This window comes from Schistocerca piceifrons, chromosome 6, assembly GCF_021461385.2.
Source record: "Schistocerca piceifrons isolate TAMUIC-IGC-003096 chromosome 6, iqSchPice1.1, whole genome shotgun sequence".
NCBI classification, from domain to species: Eukaryota; Metazoa; Arthropoda; class Insecta; order Orthoptera; family Acrididae; genus Schistocerca; species Schistocerca piceifrons.
The window spans coordinates 210,448,392-210,458,292 of record NC_060143.1 but is presented as its reverse complement, the minus strand read 5'-3'; the positions used below and the strand labels follow the sequence as shown (position 1 = coordinate 210,458,292).

At 40.5% G+C, this 9,901-nt stretch overlaps 1 pseudogene; it reads left to right on the top strand.

Moving 5' to 3' along the window:
- Window positions 1–2,474: 2,474 nt before the first annotated feature.
- LOC124803495 lies at window positions 2,475–2,592 on the top strand (annotated as a pseudogene).
- The last annotated feature ends 7,309 nt before the right edge of the window (window positions 2,593–9,901 follow it).

Below are 9,901 nucleotides of genomic sequence, written 5' to 3'. Positions count from 1 at the left end.
GTTTCGTGCCATAAGCGAAGTCGGTGTATCTCGTACAAACTGTATTTGATATTTTAGAATTTAAAAATTGCAATGCTGGAAAACCATGCGGGACTACCTTTTACATCACGTCTCATTTTAACGACGAGATAGCCTTCCACATAAGTGGCAAGCTTATATAAGGTGAAAAAGCCTTCGTGCGTAACTGCACACCACCGTGACACACTGAAAGTTACGGTGTTCTGAGCAATGTCAGATTCATACATACACAGTCGTTTAATGAACAAAGTAAGAGCATATGGACTATCAGAGCAATTGTGTGATTGGATTGGAGAGTTCCTAGATAACAGAACGCAGTCTGTCATTCTCAATGGAGAGAAGTCTTCCGAAGTACGAGTGATTCAGGTGTACCGCAGGGGAGTGTCGCAGGACCGTTGCTATTCACAATATACATAAATGACCTTGTGGATAACATCGGAAGTTCACTGAGGCTCTTTGCGGATGATGCTGTAGTGTATAGAGAGGTTGTTACAATGGAAAATTGTACTGAAATGCAGAAGGATCTGCAACGAATGGTGCATGGTGCAGGGAATGGCAACTGAATCTCAATGTAGACAAGTGTAATGTGCTGCGAATACAAAGAAAGAAAGATCCTTTATCATTTAGCTGCAATATAGCAGGTCAGCAACTGGAAGCAGTTATTCAATAAATTATCTGGGAGTATGCATTAGGAGTGATTTAAAGTGGAATGGCCATATAAAATTAATCGTCGGTAAAGCAGATGCAAGACTGAGATTCATTGGAAGAATCCTAAGGAAATGCAGTCCGAAAACAAAGGAAGTAGGTTGAAGTACACTTGTTCGCCCGCTGCTTGAATACTGCTCACCGGTGTGGGATCCGTACCAGATAGGTTTGATAGAAGCGATAGAGAAGATGCAACGGAGAGCAGCGCGCTTCGTTAGAGGATCATTTAGTAACCGCGAAAGCGTTACGGAGATGACAGATAAACTCCAGTGGAAGACTCTGCAAGAGAGACGCTCAGTAGCTCGGTACGGGCTTTTGTTGAAGTTTCGAGAACATACTTTCACCGAGGAGTCAAGCGGTATATTGCTCCCTTCTACGTATATCTCGCGAAGAGACCATGAGGGTAAAATCAGAGAGATTAGAGCCCACACAGAGTCAAACCGACAATCTTTCTTTCCACGAACAATACGAGACTGGAATAGAAGGGAGAATCGATAGAGGTACTCAAGGTACCCTCCGCCACACACGGTCAGGTGGCTTGAGAATGGATGTAAATGTAGATGTAGACACGCCGCTCATTCACTTGTGTTGAAATACATTACACCGAGAATGTGCGTGTTTTCTTAATCTGTGACTAGACGTTTACTGAAGTTCGCCGATCTGGATACTACGTCACGGGCTTTATGTACTGTAAAGGTTATTTGTCCCGTATTACTACAAATACGGTGGACTGTAACTGTGAGGATAAACTTTCATTTCGGACCACATCCGCGCAATTCTGTGCTACCTGCAAAATAATCGAGCGTTTAAGAATAGCCAATGTTTGCTACATATGTAGTGAAAAATACTGTGGCAGAGATTTAGTTTAGAAGTACAATAGGATTCACGTGCGATCATTTATGGAGTGTAGCTGAGTGGATCTTAATCTGGGTTAGGGGTTAATTGTTGTTTAGACGCACTCCCATGTTGTCGCTCGTCTCGTCACAGCAGCACTATCGCTGTGCAAATACACTACTGGCCTGTGGACTAGAAACGTCATGAGGTGAGTGAAACCACTTTGGACAGTATTTGTGGTCTCCATTTATGAATACATAGGCCTTACTACACAGCTCGTACCGCGGCATAATGGTGGTTTAGGCAGACGGCAAAGAACAAACTGGAGACTCCCTGCATCCCCTCATTCGCAGCTTACAAGCTTGGTAATACGGCGTTCTACGGGAATTATAACGTGTAATGGTCGCTCATTTGGTATTTGAAAGAGATCGAAAACAATAATAAATTGAGGTCTTTGATTAGCATCGAAGACAGCAGTTGGTATCTGAGACAGGATGTGTGATGGGTAAGAATAGATACGTTACAGTCTCTTTTACCCGGACGACATGAATACACTTTCATGGATACACTTTCAACACACTCCACAGTGAAGCTAAGAGGTTATTCCAGTACATATAAGTTATAAGCACCGGTGCGGTAGTTCTGACGTTGTGCTTGATAATGCAGGTAACAGTGAAGAAAAATCGAGACACGCTCATAGAGTCAGTAAGCCTAGAAAAAGCGCTAGAAAGTGAAAAACGCGAAAAATGTTCGAAATTCTGAGGAAAATAGGAGTAAAGTGTAGGGAAAGATGGGAAATATGTAATGTGTTCATGAACTAAGAGTGAACAATGAAGCTGGCTTGCACAGACGAAAAGGGCATTTCTGACTAAAGGAAGTCTACTGGTACTAAACGTAGACCTTAATTTGAAGGTATGGGCAACAGCCATGCCGCAGTGGATACACCGGTTCCCGTCAGATCACCGATGTTAAGCGCTGTCGGGCGTGGCCGGCACTTGGATGGGTGACCATCCGGGCCGCCATGTGTTGTTGCCATGTTTCGGGGTGCACTCAGCCTCGTGATGCCAATAGAGGAGCTACTCGACCGAATAGTAGCGGCTCCGGTCAAAGAAAACCATCGTAACGACCGGGAGAGCGGTGTGCTGACCACACGCCCCTCCTATACGCATCCTCAGCTGAGGATGACACGGCAATCGGATGGTCCCGATGGGCCACTTGTGGTCCGATGACGGAGTGCTTTTAATCTGAAGAGGAAATTTCTGAGAATTTACGTTTTCAGTATAAAATTTTACGTCAGTGAATCATTGACAGTGGGAAACCCAGAACAGAAGATGATCGAAGCGTATGAGATGTGGTGCTACAGAAGAATGTTTGCAATCAAGTGGACTAGAGCTGTGTACGGTAAACACTCAGAACATTCATGCATAAATTATGCTGCCTTCTTCAGTATTTTTCAAAATAGCAACTGGTTTCTCTCCTTCATATTATTGTTCTCAAACATGTATTTATATTTACCCATCTGCATCTCACGGGCTATTAGTTATGTGTGGTCCTTAAGCATCAGCTTAAATAAGTACACAGGTGGATGATTTTGCTCATCTCGTAAACAGATCAGTTTAACACCGGGCCAAGACAGCAATAGTTACAATACATGTTCACAATATCCTCTGAAGGATGCGAAATTTTTTTTTTTTACATGTGCTTTTAAGATACAGAAAACCATTAGGATCATATTACTTTTTAGTAAAAATTGTACTCCATGCTCAGAGGTTAAAATTTACACAGGCACGCTAATAAGTTTAAAATTATAACTAAAAAAATTTTTTTTTTAGTCAACAGAATCTCAATTTCGAAATTCCGAGACGGGAACATTTAATCATTAACAATTATTTCCTTAAAACGAGCTTCCAAAATATCTGACAACTTTCAGTAGACACGCCTATGGCTGTAGCCCTCAACTAAGGAACACAGTTAGTAGCAGCGCTAACCCATTAGAAGTATAAAAATAGCTATTTACAGACGGCCAAAGTACATCTCACACACGCCGTCTACTGACAACAAGTACCACCATACTACTGATGCCCAATTCTTATGTTAACTGCGCAACAATGTGATGGACGCTGGACTAACCAACGAGGTTTCCTTCGTGATTTAACGCGGCTCAGCTGCTAGACATGAAATGAATTACCTTACTGTAACGTTAAATCAAAATGCGTTCGTTCATGTGGAACTGTAATTAATCCTGCGTGACACAACCTACCACCTTTGCTTGCACAAGGAACTCATTCAGTAGGAAACCAAAACCCAGATCACCCTGACAGGTCAAAACATGTGGTAACATCCGAATGCACGGATAGAGAGTTCCGTAAATACAACTCATAAACCACAACCAAATTACACGCCACAGAAGATCCCTGGGTAGAGCCCAGTCCCAACGTAGCGAAATCTTTTTCCATAGTAGTTTCGGCAGTCACAAGTTGAAATACAGGAGAAGAGGGCACAACCAAATTCACTCTCTTCGAATTAGCAGTTAGCAATAAATAGTGAACAAAACAGAATGTACAATTTTCCTATGGAACAGATCCACCAGTTACTGCGTCCTTCGACTTTCCCCTACCATCGGCAACATTAGCGCCTAACTAGACTTCAGAATGAAAAAGAATTTTCTCTGAGCACTTTAGCTTTTAAAATAACAAAAATAAATGATATTTAACTTTTTAGGTATTTTATTACACCAATAACAGAAGAGTTATTGAGACTATTGGTACTGCTTATTTATAAAAACCATTTTTTGTAGAATGATGAACCTGTTCTCAGTGCATCGCGAGTGCTACCTACAACACCTTCTCATAACGAAAGGGTAATTATCCACGCGATACACGTGTTACAAAACTCTATTTAAAATCAACCAATTTGAAATATGTGCATTACACAGGATGCTTCAAAGCGACTATAAGTACACAAACACAATGTCAGAAGGCCTACAGACCCCACATAGGCTTACGCAAACTGAACATGTATGAGATTCACTCAAAAGTGAATGTTTTGTGCGATGTCCCACTCATGTGTTTACGGCCCATTCTTATCTGATGGAAACACGATTAATGGTCAGCAGTATCTTAGTATGTTCCCTATATGATTGTTTCCATGGCCCATAGAGGACAACTTAATTTTTCAGCAAGACGGGTCACCAAATGCGTGAATATCTGAATGAGATGCTAAACAACCGGCGACTTAGCAATTCTCAGCTGGCCTCTACAGTGAACAGATTTGACACCGTGTGACTTCTTCCGTCGGTTTCATTAAGGAAAACGTTTATGCATCAACATTATCACAAAACCTAGAAGAACTGAAGAACCGGATCAATACTGCCACAACATCAGTGACGATGGACATGCTTACCCGAGTAGGGGAGGAATTCGAGTACCGATGTGAACTGTTCATGTCGTGACGGACGACGTATTGAAAAACTGCAGTCTAAACATCAGAGATTCGAAAATATGTTTACCGAGTTTCAGGATATATGCGTTCGAAATATGTATGTTCTTTTTGAAACACCCTGTACTTTGTTATATTTTAAATCACTTGATTGCTAGACTCCTTACCTCTGAACTTTAAGAAATTTGTAGACTTGAAGCTGACAATGTATTATGTCGGACCACCACCAATAATAATAATAATAATACATAGGATCTACAGCAATGCAGTACTCATTACATAGTTGTGTTGTGCTGTCAATTTGCTCGCAAGCCTATGTTTGTTGCAAAGTAAATAATTAAGCAATTTCTGGTCCACTGTGGGAATACTTACAACTGAGAGAAGGCATTTTCATGAGATATTTAACATTCGTATTTTTTTTTTTTTGAGTCATCCGTCTTCCGGATTGTTTGAAGTGGCCCTGCCACGAATTCTTCTCCTGTGCCAAACTGTCTTCTTCTACAGCTTTTACCTTCTACAGCTCCCTTTAGTGCCGTGGAAGTTACTCCGCGACGTCTTAACAGATGTCCTACCATCCCGTCCCTTCTTTTTGTCTGTGATTTGTATACATTGCTATTCTCACCAGTTCTGCGAAGAACCTCCCATTCCTTTCCTTATCAATCTACTTAATTTTCAACATTATTCTGTAGCTCCATATCTCAAATGCTTCGATTCTCTTCTGTTCCGGTTTTCCTACAGTCCATATTTCACTACCAAACAATGCTGTGCTCAAAACATACATTCTCAAAAATTTCTTCCTCAATTTACGACCTGTTTGACACTAGTAGACTTCTCTTGGCGCAGAATTCCCTTTTCATCAGTTCTAGTCTGCTTTTTATGTCCTTGGTGCTCCGTCCGTCATGGGTTATTTTGCTGCCTAGGTAGCATAATTCCTTAACTTCATTTGCTTCGTGATGCTAAGTTTCTCGCTTTTCTCATTTCTGCTACTTCTCATTACATTTGTCCTTCTTCGATTTACTCTCAGGGATTTTTTCTCTGCCTCGTGATGACTGGGTGTTGTGTGCTGTCCTTAGGTTAGTTAGGTTTAAGTAGTTCTAAGTTCTAGGGGACTGATGACCATAGATGCTAAGTCCCTTAGTGCTCAGAACCATTTGAACCATTTATTCTCAGTCCACGTTTTATACTCAATAGCCTGTTCCTTCATTTCAGTAGATCACGCAAATTCTTCTTCACTTTCACTGAAGATAGCAATGTCATTAGCGTATCTCACCATTGATATCATTTCACTTTGAATTATAATTTCACTCTTGAATCTTTCTTTTATTCTCGCCACTGCTTCTTCGAAATACTGACAACACTATGGACGGAAGGCTACAACCCTGTCTTACATTCTTTTTAATCCGAACTCTTCGTTCTTGGTCTTCCACTCTTATTGTTCCCTCTTGATTCATGTACATATTGTACATTACACGTCTTTCCCTATAGCTTACTCCTATTTTTCTCAGATATTCGAACATTTTCTATCATTTGATATTGTCGAACGCTTTTTCCAGGACGACAGATCCTATTATCCTGTCTTTTACTTTTCTTCAGTCATGTTTCCATTATCAATCTCAACATCAAGGTCCCAATTTTGTTTTCCATTCTTCTGTATATTATTCTTGTAAGCAACTTTGATTCCTGAGTTGTTAAACTGATAGACGATAATTCTGTCACTTGTCGGCTCTTGTAGTCTTCGAAATTGTCGCCAGACTCATGCATTCTACATACCAACGTGAATAGTCATTTTGTTGACACTTCCCCCAATGATTTTAAAAATTATAATGAAATTTTATGTATCCGTTCTGGCTTATTTGATCTTAAGTCTTCCAGAGCTCTTTTAAATCCTTATTATAATACTTGGTCCCCTTTCGCTTCCTATCACATCAGAAAAGTCCTCCTCTCATAGACGCCTTCAGTGTACTCTTTCCACCTATCTGCCTTCCGTTCTGTGGAATTCTCATTGCACTCTTAATGTTATCGACCTTGCTTTTAATTTCACCGAAGGTTATTTGACTTTTTTATGTGCTGAGTCAGTCCTTCCGATAATCATTTCGTTTTAGATTTCTTCACATTTTTCATTAAGCTATTTCGCCTTAGCTTCCTTGCACTTCCTGTTCATTCCAATCCAATGTCACTTGTATCCAGTGTCACTGTAGTCCTGAATTTCCCTGAACATTGTACACTGGACTCGCATTCGGGAGCACGACGGTTCAATCCCGCGTCCGGCCATCCTGATTTAGATTTTCCGTGATTTCCCTAATCTACATCTGCATCTACATATACATGGATACTCTGCAAATTCACATTTAAGTGCCTGGCAGAGGGTTCATCGGACCACCTTCACAATTCTCTATTATTCCAATCTCGTATAGCGTGCGGAAAGAACGAACATCATTATCTTCCCTTATGAGGTCTGATTACCCTTATTTTATCGTGGTGATCGTGTCTCCCAATGTAGGTCGGTGTCAACAAAATATTTTCGCATTCTGAGGAGAAAAAAGTTGGTGATTGGAATTTCGTAAGAAGATTCCGTCGCAACGAAAAACGCCCTTGTTTTAAAGATGTCCAGCCCAAATTCTGTATCATTTCTGTGACACTCCCATATTTCGCGGTAATACAAAACGTGCTGCCCTTCTTTGAACTTTTTGAGTACTCCGTCAGTCCTATCTCGTAAGAATCCCACACCATGCAGCAGTATTCAAAAAGAGGACGGACAGCGTAGTGTAGGCAGTCTCCTTTGTAGATCTGTTACATTTTCTAAGTGTCCTGACAATAAGACGCAGTCTTTGGTTAACTTTCCCCACAACATTTTCTATGTGTTCCTTCCAATTTAAGTTGTTCGTAATTGTAATACCTCGGTATTTAGTTGAATTTATGGCATTTAGATTAGACTAATTTATCGTATAACTGAAGTTTAACGAATTCCTTTTAGCACTCATGTGGATGACCTCACACTTTTCGTTTTTTAGGGTCACATGCCAATTTTCGCACCATTCAGATATCTCTTCTAAATCGTTATGCAACTTGTTTTTATTTTCTGATGACTTTATTAGTCGATAAACGACAGCGTCATCTGCAAACAACCTAAGACGGCTGCTCAGATTGTCTCCCAAATTGTTTGTGTAGATAAGGAACAGCAAAGGGCCTATGACACTACCTTGGAGAACGCCAGAAACCATTTCTGTTTTATTCGATGACTTTCCGTCAGTTACTACGAACTTTGACCTCTCTGATAGGAAATCACGAATCCAGTCACATAACTGAGACGATATTCCATAAGCACTCAATTTCACTACAAGCCGCTTGTGTGGTACAGTGTCAAAAGCCTTCCGGAAATCCATTAATACGGAATCGACCTGAAATCCCTTGTCGATAGCACTCAGCACTTCATGCGAATAAAGAGTTAGTTGTGTTTCACAGGAACGATGTTTCCTAAACCCATGTGTGTCGATAGACAGTTTTCTTCGAGGTAATTCTTAATGTTCGAACACAATATATGTTCCAAAATCCTGCTGCATATCGACGTTAACGATATGGGCCTGTAATTTAGTGGATTATTCCTACTACCTTTCTTGAATACTGGTATGACCTGTGCAACTTTCCAGTCTTTGGGTACGGATCTTAAGTCAAGCTAACGGTTGTATATGATTGTTAAGTATGGAGCTAATGCATCAGCATACTCTGAAAGGAACCTAATTGGTTTACAGTCTGGACCAGAAGACTTGCTTTCATTAAGTGATTTAAGTTTCTTCACTACTCCGAGGATATTTATTTCCACGTTACTCATGTTAGCAGCTGTTCTCGATTCGCATTGTGGAACATTTAATTCGTCTTCTTTTGTGAAGGCATTTCGGAAGGCTGTGTTTAGTAACTCTGCTTTGGCAGCACTGTCTTCGATAGTATCTCTATTGCTATCGCGTAGAGAAGGCATTGATTATTTTTTGCAGCTAACATACGACCGGAATCTCTTTGGATTTTCTGCCAGGTTTCGAGACAGTTTCGTTGTGGAAGCTGTTATAAGCATCTCGAATTGAATTCCGCGCTAAATTCCGAGCTTCTCTAATATATCGCCAATCTTGGGGATTTTGCGTCTGTTTAAATTTGACATGTTTGTTTCGTTGTTTTTGCAACGGTGTTCTAACCCGTTTTGTGTACCAAGGAGGATCAGCTCCGTCTTTTCTTAGTTTATTTGGTATAAATCTCTCAATTGCTGCCGATACTATTTCTTTGAATTTATGCCGTGTCTGGTCTACACTTATGTTATTAATTTGGAATGAGTGGAGATTGTCAGGAAGGCGTCAAGTGAATTTTATCTGATTTTTTGAATAGGTATATTTTTCGCTTATTTCTGGAGGATTTGGGGGATTACAATATTCAGTCTTACTGCGACAACCCTGTGTTCACTAATCAATGTAACCATTTTGATGCTCGTTATTAACTCTGGATTATTTGTTGCTAAGAGGTCAAGTGTGTTTTCACAACCGTTTACTATTCGCGTGGGCTAATGAACTAACTGCTCGAAATAATTTTCAGAGAATGCCTTGAGCACAATTTCTGATGATATTTTATGCGTATCTCCGGAATTAAACACGTATGTTCGCCAACATATCGAGGGTAAATTAAAGTCACCATCAACTATTATCGTATGAGTCGGGTAGGCCTGAACCTTTCAGCAACTATCTGAATTGGTAGGTCTGTAAAAGGATCCTATTATTATTTTATTCCAGTTGCCAACAAAGAGCTCTACCCATACTAACTCACAGGAAGTATCTACTTCAATTTCGCGACAAGTTAAACTACTTCTAACAGCAACAACACCGCCAACCGTGTTTAGCCTATCCTTTCGGAACACCGTTAGGTTCTT